Source organism: Mustela putorius, unplaced genomic scaffold (genome assembly GCF_011764305.1).
Source record: "Mustela putorius furo isolate JIRA1106 unplaced genomic scaffold, ASM1176430v1.1 tig00000083_pilon_pilon_pilon, whole genome shotgun sequence".
Classification (NCBI taxonomy): Eukaryota; Metazoa; Chordata; class Mammalia; order Carnivora; family Mustelidae; genus Mustela; species Mustela putorius.
The window spans coordinates 5364918-5383464 of record NW_025421273.1 but is presented as its reverse complement, the minus strand read 5'-3'; the positions used below and the strand labels follow the sequence as shown (position 1 = coordinate 5383464).

At 34.1% G+C, this 18547-nt stretch overlaps 1 pseudogene; it reads left to right on the top strand.

Moving 5' to 3' along the window:
* The first annotated feature begins 17472 nt into the window (after positions 1-17472).
* On the top strand, positions 17473-17633 carry LOC123391231 (annotated as a pseudogene).
* Positions 17634-18547: the final 914 nt, after the last annotated feature.

The window sequence follows — 18547 nt, the reverse complement described above, 5'->3', positions numbered from 1 at the left end:
GAGGGGTACCTAGGCAGCTCAGTCAGTCAACTGCTTTGGCTTGAGTCATGATCTTGGCGTCTGCTTCTCCGTCTCCGTGCACCCTGCTTATTCTCTCTCTCTCTCTCAAATAAATAAATAAAATATTTAAAAAAGAAAGAAGATAGTGTCTCAGCTGGAGAAAGGATGTATACAAAAAAACTGCAGCTAATATCATAATGCTGAAAAACTTAAAGCTGGCCTACTAAAATCACATACAATGCAGGGGTGACCCCTCTCATCAATACTTTACAACATCATACTAGAAGTTCTTGTTGATGCACTAAATCAAGAAAGGAAATAAAAGTTAAGCAGATTAGGATGACAAAAATAACTGTTTTTGTTTGTAGATATGGTCATCTATGTAGAAAATCCAAAAGAATCAATAAAAAAATTCCTGGAGCTAAAAAGGGATTATAGCAATATTGCAAGATACAAGATTAATATACAAAAGTCAATCACTTTCCTATATATCAACAATAAACAAATGAAATTTGAAATTAAAATTACAAAACATTTAAATTCTTGTTAGTTAATATATACTGTAATATTAGTTTCAAGGGTAGAGTTAATGATTCATTTCTTACATATAACACTGAGGTATATGGGTGCTATATGTAAGTCCTCATCACAACAATATCCTCTTTAATACCCATCACTCATTTAGCCATCCCCCCAACCACCTCCCTTCCAGCAACCCTCTGTTCTCTGTAGTTGAGAGTCTCTTATGGTTTGCTTCCCTCTTTTTTTCTTTACCCTATGTTCATCTGTTTTATTTTTCAAATGCCACATATGAGTGAAATCATATGGTATTTGTCTTTCCTTGACTGACCTATTTCACTTAGCATAATACTGTCTAGTTCCAGCCACATCATTGTAAATGGCAAGATTTCATTCTTTTTGATGGCTATGTAATATCCCATTATATACAAATACATTCTCTCTTCTTTATCCATTGATGAGCAGATAGACATTTGGGCTCTTTCCATAATTTGGCTATTGTTGATAATGCTGCTATAAACATCAGAGGATACATGCTCCTTTGAATCAATTTTTTTTTATCCTTTGGGTAAATACCTAGGAAAGCAATTGCTAGGTTATAGGGTAGTTCTATTTTTAACTTTTTGTAGCACCCCCATACTTTTTCCAGAGGGGCTGCACCAGTTTGTATTCCCACCAACAGTATAAGAGGGTTCCCTTTTTCCTCATCCTTGCCAAAAACTTGTTTCCTCTGTTTTAATACTGTAGCCATAGTTAATAATTTAGCCATTCTGACATGTGAGAGGTAGTATCTCATTGTGGTTTTGATTTGTATTTCCATGATGAGTGTTTTTTTCATGCATCTGGTAGCCATTTGAAAGTTTTCTTTGGAAAAATTTTTAATCATATCTTTTGCCCATTTCTTGACTGGATTTTTTTTGGGGGGGTATTGAGTTTGATAGGTTCTTTATAGATTTTGGATACTAACACCTTATCAGATATATCATTTATAAATATTTTTCCTGTTCCAAAGGTTATCTTTTAGTTTTGTTGATTGTTTCCCAGATATCCCTGAGATCCTTGCCTTCACCCTGTCTGTGTCCTGGCCATGTGCTTGCCTGCTAGTGCAGTGTAGCCAAGCTAGTTGAGTTTCAAAACTCCAAACTTCAGGTTCCTGATGTGGCTTGGACCCACACTGGTTCTTAGAGGGAGGGTCTTGCTGAGTTGGGGTGGGTTTGTCCCAGATGGGCAGTTCTACCAATGTGCAGGAGCTTGTAGTTCAGAGTAAAACACAGCAAAGGCCAGCATCCAGTTTATCTGTTCTCAGCAGATGTCTCTTCCCCTATACTGAGGAACAGGAAAGCATAAATGGCACCCTCTGGCTCCTTTGTTCCCTGAGAGACAATGGACAATGTCACCTCTCCTGGATGCACTCCAAGAAGGGGGATATATCTCTCCCAGTGCATCTAATGGGATTCTCAGATCATGCTGGCCTCTGCCCTCCTTCTCCATAGGTGTACCACAGTGCCTTCCAGGCTTCACACTGCCCATGGTATGGACTTCTAAAACTTCAGTCTTCGCACTCCACTGGTTGTAAAGACTCACAACAATTTGCCTTTCTCATTTTCCCAGTCAATGGATTTGGGGTAGTATTTTTCTTGTCAGATCCCCTGTGCACTGCTTCATCTATCCCTTTTTGTCTCCCTTCCTCTCATCTTTTTGTGATCAGGTCGTCTACCTTTCCTCCATAGCACTCAGATTTTCTCCCCCCAAAATCATATCTTCACATATCCTACTTTCCACAATGTAACCTCTTCTCTTCCTCTAGTTGTGTGGTTTGTTCTCTTAGTCCTTAGATCTGTTTCCCTGGTGTTCAGAATTATTTGATATTTATCTAGCTATGTTTGAGGAACAAGGCAAGCATAGGGTCCTCCTACTATGCCATCTTAACTACTATAAAAGTCTGATGAACAAAATCAACTGAGGAAGTGGAGACATATTCCATGTTCTTGGATAGGAAGATTCAATGTAAAGATGTCAGTCCTACACAATTTGATCTGCAAATTCAATGTAATCTCAATCAAAATCTAGTTACTTGGGATGCCTGGGTGGCTCAGTTGGTTGGACGACTGCCTTCGGCTCAGGTCATGGTCCCGGAGTCCTGGGATCGAGTCCCACATCAGGCTTCCAGCTCTGCGGAGAGTCTGCTTCTCTCTCTGACCTTCTCCTCGTTCATGTTCTCTCTCGCTGTCTCTCTCTCAAATAAATAAATAAAATCTTTAAAAAAAAAAATCTAGTTACTTTGTGGAAATTGACAAACTGTCTCCAAAGTTTATATGAAGAGGCAAAAGACCCACAATATCCAACACAGTATTGAAGGAGACGAAAGTTTGAGGGCTAATGGTTCCTGACTTCAAGACATGCTACAAAAGTAAAATTACCAAGTCAGTGTGGTATTGGCAAAAAATAAGCAAATAGATCAATGAAACCCAAAACAGGACCTAGAAATTAAACCACAAAAATATAGACAAGTGATCTTTGACAAATGAGCAAAAGCAATACAATGGGACAAAGATAGTCTCTTCAAGAAAGAATGTTAGAACAACTAGACATTTATATGCAAAAACAGAAACAAAAATAATTTAGACAGAAACTTCATTCCCTTCACAAATATTAACTCAAAACGGATCACAGACCTAAACATAAAGTGCACAACTATAAAACTGCCAGAAGCTATCATAGAAGAAAACTTAGATGACCTTGGCTAATGACTTTTTAGATTCAATGCCAAAAGCACAATGCATAAAATAAAAATGTATGTTAGACTTCATTACAGTTAAAAACTTCTGCTCTGTGAAAAATAATGCCAAGAGAATAAAGATGCTATACAGAATGGAAGAAAAAATTTTCAAAAGATATATCTGATAGAGGGCATTTATTTAAAATTCATAAATAATTCAAAACTGAACAATAAAACAATATTACTCAAAATGGACCATATCCTTAACACCTCAACAAAGATACCACAATAAAGAAGTTATACAGATGGCCAATAGCATATGGAAAGATGTTCTATATCATATGTCTCCTGGGAAATGCAAATTAAAACAATGAGATGCCGTTACATATCTATTAGAACGGCCAAAATCTGGAACACTGACAATACCTTATACTGGTAAAGATGTGGCACTATAGGAACTCTCATTCATTGCTGGAGGGAATGCAAAATGGTACAGCTACTTTGCAAGACAATTTGGTAGTTTCTTTTTTTTTCCTTTTTCAAAAATTTTATTTATTTATTTGTTGGGGAGGGGCAGCGAGAGGAGGATAGCCAGTCCCAAGCAGACTCCACTATAAGCATGGAGCTTGATCTCACTACCTTGAGATCATGACCTAAACCAAAACGAAGAGTAAGACCCTTAAACACCCAGGCACCCCTAGTGATTTCTTATAAAACTAATCATACTATGCCACCCAGATGACTTGCTTCTTGGCATTTACTCAGAGGAGTGGAAAACTTGGGTCCTTACAAAAAACTGAATATGTATGTTTATAGCAGCTTTATTCATAATTGCCAAAACTTGAAAGAAACAAATGTGTCCTACAAGTGAATGGATTAATAAATTGTGTTATATCCAGAAAATGGAATATTACTCAGCACTAAAAAGAAATAAACTATCAAACCATGAAAGGTTATAGAGGAAATTTAAATGCGTATTATTAAGTGAAAGAAACCTTTCTGAAAAGACTACATAATATATAACTCTAACTCTAAGACATTGCCAGAAAAGATAAAGCTATGAAAATAACAAAAAGATCACTGGTTGCTAGGGATTGATGGGTTGGTTGGGAGTGAGGAATAAGTGGAACACAGAGAATTTTTAGGGCAGTGAAAATACTCTGTATGATATCAGCAGAATGGGATCAATATCATTTATACATGTATCCAAACCCATAAAATTCACAAAATCGAGAGTGAACCGTAGTGTAAACTATACACTTAGGGTGATTGTGATGTGTGCACGCAGGTTTGTTGGTTGTAACAAATGTCCTACTCTCATGATGTGGATGATTCAGGACACTATGCTTGTTTTAGGGAAATCTTTGTACCTAACCCTCAATTTTGCTATAAATCTAAACTGCTTTAAAAGTCTTAATAATTACGAAAAATAAATCGCAAGTCCTGCTCACAGTAGTGGAGACAGTGGAAAGTGGGCATCATAGCAGCCACCTTAGGGTTTTTGGGAACAATATGTGCCTTTCTGTCCTGTGATATAGTAGGATAATGTCATGCTTTGTTTTCTTTTCAAATAATACTTCTCAAAATTTCCCACATCCTTTAGTGCATCCTTTTCTTTTTCATGGAAAATCACACTTTCAGAAATGTGTACAAATGTATACATTTCATTTTCTTTTTTTTAGAAACTTACAGTAGTGTAAACTTAATACAGTCAAATGTAAAACTGACTTTGACTTGAAGTCAAAGAAAAATATCATACCCTATTTTAGTAATATAATTTTACAACAAAAGCAAGCAAAATTTTAATTTTTCCTTGTATGAAATTTATGGATGGAATAAAATTTTCCAAAATTTACATTTTCATTGTCTCCCAAATATGCATAAACAAAGTCTAGTTTGTGTTTTTAAAAGATATTTATGTTTTCTGTGGTCTCATTAAAATCCTCATAGAAATGAAATAATTTGAAACTAAATATTTTTCAAGTAAAAGTATCTGAGATCTAGGGAAAACATTTTTTGGTTGTATTATTTAATACATCACTTTACATGTTCCAGAAAGCATGACATTTGGTAATGTATGGCAGAATAAGCTGTATACTTGTATTAGTTTTCTATGGCTACCAAAGCAACTATTGTAAACTGAATGGCCTAAAGGAACAGAAATTTATTTTCTCACAGTTCTGGAGGATAGAAGTTGAAGATGAAGGTATTGGCAGCAGCATGGTCCCTCTGAAAGCTCTAGGGAATAATGCTTCCATGCAGTTTCCTAGTTTCTGTTGGTAGCTGACAATTCTTCGTTTTCCTCTACTTATAAATGCATAATTCTAATCTCTGCCTCTGCCATCACATGATGTGTTCCTTGTGTCTGTGCATCTCTGTATGGCTTTCTTATAAGGACAACAGTCATGAGATTTAGGGCATATTCTCTAATCCCGTATGCCTAATTTCAAGATAATCCGATTACATCTGCAAAGACCTAATTTCCAAACAGGTTCATATTTTGAGATTCTTGAAATATAGGAATGGGGGGGATACTAGTCACCCAAAACAATACTAAACATACCAAACATCTGTTTTCAAAATCCCTTTGGTTGTTTGCCATAGGACATTTTAGTTGCAATCTTTGAGTCAGGAAATGAACTATATCCAATTTTAGGAAGCAATAAAAAGAATAGTATAATAATGCAGATTCATTTATGTGATATATCCAAGCTAATCTGCCACTTTTTTTCCCCTGAATATTGATATCTCTTTGGGAATCAAAACTTTTCATTTATTAAAAGAAATACTTGACTGTATCATTAGAGACTTGTGAGAGTCAGTGTATATTGGTGATTTCTTATTCCTTTCTTTACCATGCCAATTTCAAACTGCTCTTTTTGTATATTGTACAGTATGCTATGCCTTTGTCCTAATGCCATTGTGTACATCCTTCCATTGATAATAAAATAACCCAGTTATTGACCTTTTTTGTTAGTGATAACTGAGTCTTGACAGTGTTGAAATTGTAATAATCTTCATTTCTTTTTTTTAAAAGATTTTATTTATTTATTTGACAGAGAGAGCGAGATCACAAGTAGGCAGAGAGGCAGTCAGAGAGAGGGAGAAACAGGCTCCCTGCTGAGCAGAAAGCTCAATATGGGACTCAATCCCTGGATCCTGAGATCATGGCTTGAGCTGAAGGTAGCGGCTTAACGCACTGAGCCACTCAGGTGCCCAATCCTCATTTTCATTATGTAAACTCTTAGAAAACATTGCTCTAATATTCATGGTATCTTAAAGAAACTAGAATTACTGCATTACAAGGCACAAAAGTTAATCCACGAAGAATCACAACACACTTAAACTGCATCACTTAGAATGATGCAGTAATGGTTGATTCACTATTGTGAACAGTAAATCATGGTTACCAATATCAACAGTTTGGTAGAAAGAGTGACTCTGACTATGGAAGGTGTATAATCTATGTCATATCTGTTTGATATTAAAAATAGTGTTGCTTTCAGTCCTTATATTTGGCTCATTATAATAGGTTTTCATGCTATTTCCCAACCATCTACATTGGCTACTGAAATCTTTTGCAGCCTAAGTTTCCTGGGATTCAGGACTTTTAATATTAAACTTATAGTCTAGACAAATCAAGACAATTGATCATCCTTCCTAGGGCCTCAACATTCAAATGGTATTGCATCATCGTGCTGACTAGAGACTGAGTCAAAAGCAGCAACTTCTGTGATCTTGGACTAGAATTGAGTCTACTAACAATATATAACCTTTGAATGACAGTGGGTTATTTTCTGGCTTTATTAAAACTACTTTTGTTAATGTAACAAAAAATATTTTGAAATAATGCTTATCATGTCATGAACTATACCATGACAGCACTCCATTAGAAAATGAAATGTGAAGAAGAATTCTCTTATTAAACAGGTATATCATATTTAGGATATTGTTACAAGCACTACACACAGTAATACTTACTGCATTTATGAAGAGGTGACTGCATGACTTTGGGTTCTACATTAGATACCTCTGAGGAGTTACCTAACTCCAAATCTAAATAATCCCTTCCCTATGATCAGTATCTGAGGGTGCTAAATAAGAGTATGATTTAAAGACCGTAGTTCAAGGGTGGGTTGGCAAGAATTAATTTGGAAAAGAGCTTCATTGTTGCAGTTGACAGCTGTACCTTAATTGAAAAAGGAAAAACCAAATCGACTCAACAGGAAGATTTAGGGGCACCTGGGTGGCTCAGTGGATTAAAGCCTCTGCCTTCGGCTTAGGTCATGATCCCAGAATCCTGGGATTGAGCACCGAATCAGGCTCTCTGCTCAGTGGGAAGCTTGCTTCCTCTTCTCTCTCTGCCTGCCTCTCTGCCTACTTGTGATCTCTCTCTCTCTGTCAAATAAATAAATAAAATCTTAAGAAAAATAAAATAAAAATGTTTTTAAAAATAAGTAGTTTTAACAACAATATTCCTAGTGGCATCCTGAAACACTAGATGATAATAATAATGAGATGGTATGGATTTTAGTAATACCTGGGTGGTAGTCAACAGATTAACCGTATGGTTTAAAATAGGTCCTAGATAAGTAGAAAATTAAATTCCAATTTGGGTTGACACATTATAAAACATGGTGGGCTTAAAGGGAGAAAAGCAAAGGAATATATTGATAACCTCAAAAGAACCCCTTTTCTGACTTCAGAAGGGGACTGAAATCAGTAAGTGGATACCCTTATTTATTGCCTTATTTATTTTTTCAAAGAATTCTCTCCTGTATATGAAATGATTGTCATGAAGATATTTAATCATTGAAATAATAGGGAGAGAAAAAAAAAAACTCACTGATTTAAGCCACCACAAATCCTGAAATGTAATAATTTTTCAAACAGAAACAGAAAAAGCTAAGCACGGCTATAGGCTACCTATTGAGAGTGTCTTAGATCAGGCTGCTATAACAAAATAGACAGGGCAGCTTAAATAACAGATGTCTATTCCCCCACAGTTCTGGAGTCACAGAACCCCAAGATCAAAGGGCTTGTAAATTAGTTTCCTGGTAAGATCCTCTTTCTGGCTTGCAGGAGCTTCCCTCTTCCTCTATCCTTGCATGGCAGCAAGTAAAGCCTCTGGTGTCTCTTCTTCTTCTTTTCTTAATATTTTATTTATTTATTTTAGAGGCACATGAGCTGGGGAAGGGGCAGAGGGAGAGAATCTCAACCAGACTCCATGCTGAGTGTGGAGCCTGATACAGGGCTCAGTCCCACAATCCTGAGATCACGATGTAAGCCAAAACCAAGAGTCAGACGCTTAACCGACTGAGCCATACAACTACCCCTCTCCTTTTTGTAGTACTAATCCATCCATGAGAGCTCCACCCTTATAACCTTATCCAAACCTAATTATTTATGAAATGACTTACCTCTAAATATAATCACATGAGGGTTAGGGGTTCAATATATAAATCTGGGGAAATGAGGGTTGGGACACAAACATTTAGTTCATAATAGAGATTCAAAATTGGTCCATTGCTGGCCTATTACCCATGGCTCCAGGTGGTAAGAATAGGTCTTTCCAAGGATATACACTGATTCAGATTTGGATTTGCATACCCAGGAACTGAAGCAAGTGTTCCAAATACTACTATAGGTCTGGAGCCAAAATTTTTCAATCTGGATTCCCTATTAATATGTCACCTAATCAAAGAATCTTTTTTTACTATACACCATACAAGAATGGGCTAAGAAGCATCATATAACCTGGATTTATCATATACTTTATTATCTACCAAAATAGTGGACTGACTGAGAATTGCAGTGGGTAATTGATACACCCTTTTACTAAATTAGTAAGTGGAGGAGAGATGAGGAGCTGAAGGAGTGACTTGCATGGCTGAATAAATGTTTTAATTTGTACAGAAATATGATAATCATCTGGAATAAGTTTTTGAGGTATTATAAGAAAGATATGGAAAAGGGGTGGGGATGACTCAAGACCTTACATAAACTTCTTCTTTACTACTAAAATTTTAATTTTCTCTCTGCCTGCCCCTATACTGTTGAGATCTAAACTGCATATAAAATTCCAGAGGAGGGTTCAATTGCTAAACACGCTAAACAAAAATAACAAATGATACATAAGAAGGCAAAAATATAATCAGAGATCGTCAGGGTTATTTAAAAGGGGTGTAACTGTAACAAAAGTTTTGAAAATATATATGTACACATATCATACTCTTAGATGCAAACATTAAACATATATATATGTATATACATATATATGTATATATTTCCTAAGTTAAATATATAAATTTAAACAAATCCAAGAACAGTTTCAAGAGGACATTTTTAAAACTTAATGGAATATTTACAAAATATGGAAAAAGAAGATACGATCACAGAACAGTTTGAAAGAAAAGATGGGACTGCTGGACCATTTTCCTTTCAGAAACTAAATTTTCATGTGCCTGGGTGGCTCAATTTGTTGAGCATCTGCCTTCAGCTCAGGTCATGATTGTAGGGTCCTGGGATGGAGTCCTGCATTGCGGGGTGGAGGGGGAGTTCCCTGCTTAGCTGGGAGCCAGCTTCTTCCTCACCACCCCCACTTGTACTCTCTCTCTCTCTCAAAACTAAATAAATAAATAATCTTTTTAAAAACCCTAAACTTTAAAACTAAACTCTTTTAAATCAAAAATACTTAAAATTCTCTTTTGTGGAGGCAAACAAAAAAATGGAGAACTCAGAACATAATGTTAGGATTTAAGATATTAAGATATTAAGATCCAACTTAATATCTCTTGATTATGTACACTCTCAACAGAATTTAGTGTATAATGTTATCTGATAAAGTTTTATTTTAATTACAGTGATTTGGGGGGAATACTGAATTTCATACATCTCATATCACTTGTTCTCATTATAATGTGCTTTGGTATCAACTCAGACACTTGTAAAAATATACTCCCTAAAATTTCATGACTAGAGACTGCTTCATCTGTATAACAAATCACATGTTTCTGAGAGCATGGGGTTATGATTTCTGCATGGACAAATGCTGTTCTATATCACACTCCAAACTAAAAATCACAGGAATAAGAGGAGATATATAGGATATAATTATGTGAGAAAAATAACAGAGTTGACAACTTTAGTAACTTTGAAACTTAGAAAAATTTACAGTGGAAAATACTGATGTATTATAATGTATACAAACAAAAATTGCAGTGAATTCAGTGAAAATAACAAAACTCAAATAAAAAATAGAATAGAAAGTATTTTTTCTATCAATAGGTGACTAAGTGTTGCCATAGTATTATATCACTGTAATTTATAAGAAAGTGATCAAACTATTAATACCTCAAGTGGAAAAAAACTAACAATTGAGTTAAATAGATGAAATCCAAATTAAAAAAAAAAACTGTTCTCTCTGATAAAGAATTGCAAATTAAAGAAATTTTGAGATCTATTTTACATCCATAAAATAAAAAATTAAAACTAAATTAAAATTTTGTCAAAGAAAAACTATTTATTAACTGTTACAGAAACCTGATGAAATATTTTATAAACTTATGGACATTCTTAAGAAAATATATAATAAAATTATAGGTAATTTAAAATATAATGATGATATCTAAAATATAAACAAACAAACAAAAAACAAGTGAGACTATATCAAACTAAAAAGCTTCTGCACAGCCATATAGTCAACAAAATGAAAAGACAACCAATGGAGAGGAAAAAAAAATTTGCAAATCATATATCTGATCAGAGGTTAAAACAAAAAGTATATAAAGAAATCATACTACTCAATGGAAAAAAAAGCTAAAAATAGACAAAAGACCAAGATAGGTATTTTCCCTAAAGATAGACACAAATGAACAATAGCTACATGAAAAGGTACTCAACGTCACTAATCATAAGGGAAATGCAAGTCAAAGCCACAATGGACTATCACCTCACACGTATTAGAATGGCTATTATCAAAAAGACAGGGAATAATAAATATTGGTAAAGATTTGGGGAAAAAAAGGAGACCTTTGGGTACCACTAATGGGACTGTAAAATAGTATCATCACTATGGAAAACAGTATGCAGTACCTTCAAAAAACTAAAAAACAAAAAAACAAAAAACTACCATGTAATCAAGCAATTCCACTTCTGGATATATATCAAACAAACAAACAAAAAACACTGACTCAAAGAGATATATGAACCCCCATGTTCAATGAAGTATTATTTACAATAGGCAAGACATGGAAATAACCTAACTGTTCATCAATAAATGCATGGATAGAGAAGCGGTGGTATTTATAAATACTGGAATATTAATTAGCTATAAAAAGAAAATTCTACCATTTGCCACAATGGGGATGGACCCGGAGGGCATTAGGCTGAGTACAATGTCAGTCAGAGAAAGACATATCTCAGTTATACATGGAATGATCTCACTTTTATGTGCAATCTAAAAACCAAACAAACTCATAGAAAAAGATATCAGACTTCTGCTTACCAGACGTAAGGGGTGGAAGATGGAGAAATTGGATGAAGATAATAAAAAGGTATAAAATTTCAGTTATAAGATAAATAAGCATTGAGAATGTACAACATGACTATAGTGAACACAGCTACATGGATATTTGAAAGTTGAAAGAGTAACCCTGACTTCTTATTACACAGGAAAAAACCTTTTCTTTCTTCCTTTACCCTTTGTTTTTGTTTTTCTTTATCTGTATAAGATGATGGGTGTTAACCAAACTTGTTCTGGTAATCATTTAACAATATATTTAAGTCAAGTCATTATGCCGTATACCTTAAACTTATATAATACTCAATGTCAATTATATATGTACAAAACTGGAAGAAAGTGAAAAACATAAATAAATAAATCAATGGAAAAATAACTGGCAAAACATAAAAAAATGATAAAATTTTACATGGTATGTTATTTCAATAACATACTACGTACATGATAGAGATAATCCACAAAAATTACCACAGGCTTGCTGTAATTGTGGAATTATCTAGTTCTAACTTTTTAATATTATCTTTTCAACAAAAACAAATTTAAAAAGAAGTTATCATATAGTAAATCTCCTCTAATTTTGAATTTAGAGCACTTTAGCCATGTTTTATGTTACTTGATTATATTTGGCTACTTTATTAGTATAAAATTTAGTTCTTCACTCATTGCACAAATATATATTGAATATCTGCTACATTGCAGGGATTATTCTAGGCACTCTGTGAGGAAAAACAGAAAACAATCAAACAAAAATATAATACTTCCCCTCAAGTAACTGATATTCTAGTAGAGGAGATGACAAATATAATTACTATTTATTAGGTATTTTAGAAATTGGTACTGTGGGGAAACTAAGGCAGGGAAAGAGGAATGAAAAAAGTTGATGGTGTGGGAGAGACAGCAATTTTACATAGAGAGGTAAATGTAGAACCCAACGAGAGAGAGAGTTTAAACAAAACTGCAAGAGACAGCACAGCAAGCATGTGGGAAAACATTCTATGCACAAGCAGCAAGCAATTCAGAGACTGAGCAGGAGAATGCTGGGAATATTAAAGAAATAATAGTAGGAAAGCCAACACATTTGTAGCAAAGGAACAGGGCAAGTTTTATAAAGATGAAAGTGATAGGAGATGAGAGTGAGGGATAAAACTTATCAGTAGTTTAATATCTTTCTCCATTCATCTAATTGAAATCAATTTGCGGGAAGTATATAGGGAAGGCACAAAATACTCTTTCCCCCTTCCTTTCTTCCATGGGTCTTCAGGTTCTCTAAAGCAAAAGCATGATTGGGACGCCTGGGTGGCTCAGTTGGTTAGGCCGCTGCCTTCGGCTCAGGTCATGATCCAGGATCCTGGAATCAAGTCCCTTGTGGGGTTCCTTGCTCAGCAGAGAGTCTGCTTCTCTCTCTGCCTCTGCCTGCTTGTGCTTTCTCTCTCTCTCTCTCTCTCTCTCTGACAAATAAATAAACACATAAAATCTTAAAAAAAAAAAAAAAAAAAGCAAGAGTGTGATAAATACTTATTTAAGAAAGAGGCCCAATTGTTATGGTTTATGTTTGAGAAAATAATAGCAATATATATCTAACGTAATATGGACAATAACTATGCTACATATATGCTTGATTTTGCAAATACTATGTTAAAATAAAAGTCGTACACAATTTCACCTTAAATCTGCAATTAGGTGATTATTTTCTTTTGCTACCATAATTTATTTTGCATATTTATGCATTCAGGTGCACATTTAAAAATCTTTGATCCAATGCAAAATGAAATATATAATGTAAATACTTACCTAAAAAAAAATACAAAGTTGTTCCAAAGTGTTATAGTAATAGATATTAGACAAAGAAAGCATACATCCTAAATAGAAGAGCCATTTGCACAATAAAAATGTCATTCAAGATGAGGGAGACTAAAAGGACAACTCCATTAAGGACAAAACAAGTCATAGCACTAGCACAAGGGAATTATGTATGTGTGGCATTTTCTACAGACATTTTTTAATACTAAGCAGAAATCTATCATATCCACATCTTACTATTCCTTCCATTCTGCAGGAAAACATAATGGATTATACCTTAAATATTCTATTTCTTTGTAATACACATCAATACAAAGGTCACAGCAGATTTTAGAGATATTTGCAGTGAGTCCCTGATAGAAAACACTCAATGAAAAAAAAAAGATTATATTTTTGTAATTATAGTTAATGTTAACATTTAATAATCCTCATTTATATTTTAAAATCAAGAGGATATTTTCTTAGTGTAGTCCCTTTTATTAATTGATGTTAAATTCAAATGATTTGGGTGAATATTTGCATAGATAGATATGTTAATGTTTGTTTTTGGTTTTGTTTTTTGTTTACATATGTATCCTACCTATAGTGTGTGATACACTTAAGAGATCTCTGAAAAGCAAAAGCACCTCAAGAAAAGGTGGATATAAAGTTAACAGATGGAAATTATGAGACAAATATAAAACATGGAGGGAAAGAATAAAAAAGGAAAAGAGTAAAGTAGAGCTTTAGAATGAACTCAAATTTAAGTTGATACCATCTTTAAATAAACTGTTAGAAGTTGCTTTATGTAAGCCTCATGATAACCACAAAGCAAAAACCGATAGTAGATACACAAAAGATAAAGAAATTTAATTTTGCCACTAAAGAAAATCATTAAGTCACAAAGGATGAAAGCAAGGAAAAAAGAATGGAACAGAGGAACTACAAAATAGACTGAAAACAAATAATGAAATGGCAATAAGTACACTGTCAATAATCACTTCAAAAGGAAATAGACTAAATTCTCTAATCCAAAGATATATACAGTGGTATATGCTGCCTGTAAGAGATCGCTTTAGACATAAGACACAAACTGACAAATTTTTACCAGACTCTTTTAAATTTTTATTTATTTATTTGACAGAGAGAGCAGAAGAAGGGGGAGTGGCAGGCAGAAGGAGAGGGAAAAGCAGGCCCCCCACTAAGCAGGTAGCCCCACATGGGGCTCCATCCCAGGACCCTGGGATCATGACCTGAGCAGAAGCTTAACTGATTGAGCCACCAAGGCACCCCTGAACAGACAATTTTCTGAAGGAGATATACAGATGGCTAAAGTATATGGAAGGGTATTCTATATTACTAATCATCAGGGAAACACAAATTAAAACCACAATGAGATATCACCTCACACCTGTCATGTCTATTATCAAAAAGACAAGAGATGACAAGTATTGGTGAAGTGTTGGAAAAGGAACCCTTGTTCTCTGTTGATGGGTAGGTAAATTCTTGCAGCTGCCATGGAAGCAGTATAAACTTTATTCAAAAAATTAAAAATAGAACTATCATATGATCCAGCCATTTTGCTTCTGGGTATTTATCTGAAAGAAACAAAATCAGTACCTCAAAAAAATATATGCACCCTATGTTCGTTGCCACTTTATTTATAACTGCCAAGACATGAAAACAACCTCAGTTTCCACTGAGGGATAAATAAGGAAGATGTGACATATGTTATATATACAGTGGAAGATCATTTAGCCACAAAAAGGAGAGAGGTCCTGCCATTTGCAACAACTGGATAAACCTTATGGCCAAAGACAAATATAAGCTCACTTAAGTGTGGAATCTAAAACAAACAAACAAACAAAAAACAACTCGGAACTCATAGAAACAGAGAACAGATACGTGTTTGCCAGAGTCAAGGTCAGTTGGGAAAGGGGTGGAAAAGAGGTGAGGATGGTCAAAAGTTATAAACTTCCAGTTTTAAGATGAAAAAGTGCTGGAGATATAATTTACAACATGGTGACTACCGTTAACAATATCGTATCGTACATTTGAATGTTGTTAAGAGAAATTCTCATCAGAAGAACAAAAATTAGGGGCACCTGGGTGGTTCAGTGGGTTAAAGCCTCTGCCTTCAGCTCAAGTCATGATGCCAGCATCCTGGGATCGAGCCCCATATTGGGCCCCCTGGTCAGTGGGAAGCCTGCTTCTCCCTCTCCCACTCCCCCTGCTTGTATTCCTTCTCTTGCTGTGTCTCTCTCTGTCAAATAAATAAATAAAATCATAAAAAAAAAGGAAGAACAAAAATTATAACTATGTATGTTGATGGATTTTAACTAAATTTATTATGGTAATCTTTTGCAATATATACAAATCAAATCATTATGCTGTATACCTAAAACTAATTTAATTTTATATAATTTACCTCAATTTAAAAATCTTTTAATTAAAAAAAACAGGCAAAATGGCTAATTTATAGAACTCAGGGAAATTACAAACCAAAGCAACAAGAAGGTTTAATTTCATACCCCCCAGTTTTACAAAAATTTAGAAGTCTTATTAGAACAAGTGTTGGTGAAAAATAGAAACTCTTCTTCACAGCTGGTGGGAATATGAGAAAATAAAAGAAAATGACTTAGATAACATTCATTCTTAAGTTAATATGCACCATTATTATCATAATTATATTAACTGTTCAATATCACATGTATTCAGAGTTTGTTATGTATGCAGATTAATGTTGAGCTTTCATGTATTTTATTATATATTACCCATAGAAGTCATACAGGGTACCTACTATCAGAGAAAGCAAATTAGAAAGAAAAAATCACTCTAAGTTTTGATTTTTTCCATCAATAATTCTCATTGGTGACTATAATCTATTAAATTAAAAATGTATATGCATTGTAAAAAATATTAAAATTGAGTTTTTCTGTTTAAAGGAAATTCTTTGATTATAAATTAAAAAGCATAATTAGGAGTAAGAAAATTAGGAAAAGATTTCACAGATACACGCAAACATAATAAAATTAGCATATTAATAACATAAAAACCACACATAGGTTAAAGCAGAAAGGAAGTAAAATCAATTATATCTATAAAAATCAGTCAAGGGATTCACAAAATAAAGGACTATAAAATATGATGTCATATGCATAAAATGTGGAGGTGGTAAAAGTTTAGTTCTTTTTAAATGGTTTGAAACTTAAGTAACCATCAACCTAATAGAGAGAGCTATATTCACATACTGTTATATGTAAACCTAATGGTAACCACAAATCAAAACCCAGCAACAGATATGCAAAAAAATAATGAGGAAAAAATCTAAGACTATCACTAAAGAAAGCCATCAAAACACATGGAAATTGAGCAAGAGAAGAAAGGAATAGATAACTACAAAACAATCGTAAAGCAAGTGGCAAAATGACAAAAAGTACATACCTATCAATAATTACTTTGAATGTAAATGGATTAAATATTCCATATCAAAAGACGTAGGGTAACAGAACTGATTTAAAAAAAAAAAATCAACATCCATCTACATGGTGCCTACAAGAGACTCATCTCAGACCTAAAAACACATGCAGACCAAAAGAGAAGGAATGAAAGAGCATTATCATGCAAATGAATGTGAAAAGAAAGCCAGGCTAACAGTACTTATATCAGATAAAATAGACTTTAAAACAAAGATTGTAACAAGAGATAAAAACACTGTATAATAATACAGAGAACAATCTAACAAGAAGATATAATAATTTTAAATAAATGAAATAAGACAAAATCCCAAAAAATCAAATCAACAAAAAAACAGTAGAAGAGATCGATGAGACCAGGAACTGGCTCTTTCCAAAAAGATCACGAAAATTGATAAACCTTTAGCCAGACTCATTAAAAAAAAATAGTGAGTGGACTCAAACAAAAATTAGAAATGAGCTTTGCGCAGTGGCAGTATCGTAGCCAATGAGGTCTTTCCGAGGCGCGATTATTGCTAATTGAAAAATTAGAAATGAAAGGAGAAATAAAAACTGACACCACAGAAATAGAAAGGATAATGAGAGAATATTTTTGAAAAATTAAATGCCAACAAATTGGACAACCTAGAAAAAATGGATACATTCCTACATATAATTTACTTAAACTGGATCAGGAAGAAATAGAAAATTTGAATAGACTGATCACCAGCAATGAAATTAAGTCAGTAATTAAAAAGCAACAATAATAATAACAACAAAAACAAACGAACCAAAAACCTCTCAACAAGCACAAGACCAGGACCAGATGGCTTCACAGGTAAATAGTAACAAACATTTAAAGAGGAGTTAATACCTATGCTCAAACTATTCTAAAAAATAGAAGTGGACAGAAAACTTCCAAAATCATTCCATGAGGCCAGAATTACCCTGATAACAAAGTAGATAGAGACACTACCCAAAAAGAGAACTATAGGCCAATATCTCTGATTAACACAGATGCAAAAATCCTCAACAAAATACTAGGAAACCAATCCAACAATATATTAAATGATGAATTGGGATTTATTCCTGGGATGCAAGTGTTATTCAATATTCACAAATCATTTAAATATTTACAAGTCAGGGCTCCCTGGGTGGCTCAGTGGGTTGAGCCTCTGCCTTCACTCGGGTCATGATCTCAGGGTCCTGGGATCGAGTCCCACGTCAGGCTCCCTGCTCAGCAGGTAGCCTGCTTCCCCCTCTCTTTCTATGCCTGTCTCTCTGCCTATCTGTGATCTCTGTCTGTCAAATAAATAAATAAAATATTAAAAAAAATATATTTACAAATCATTCAATGTGCTATATCACATCAATAAGAGAAAAATAAGAACTATATGATCATTTCAGTAAATGAAGAAAAAGCATTTGATAAAGTATAACATCCATTCATGATAAAAACTCTCAACAAAGTAGGTTTGAAGGGAACATACCTCAACACAATAAAGGCCATATGACAAACGCAAGGCTAACATTGTACTCAAAGGTGAAAACTGA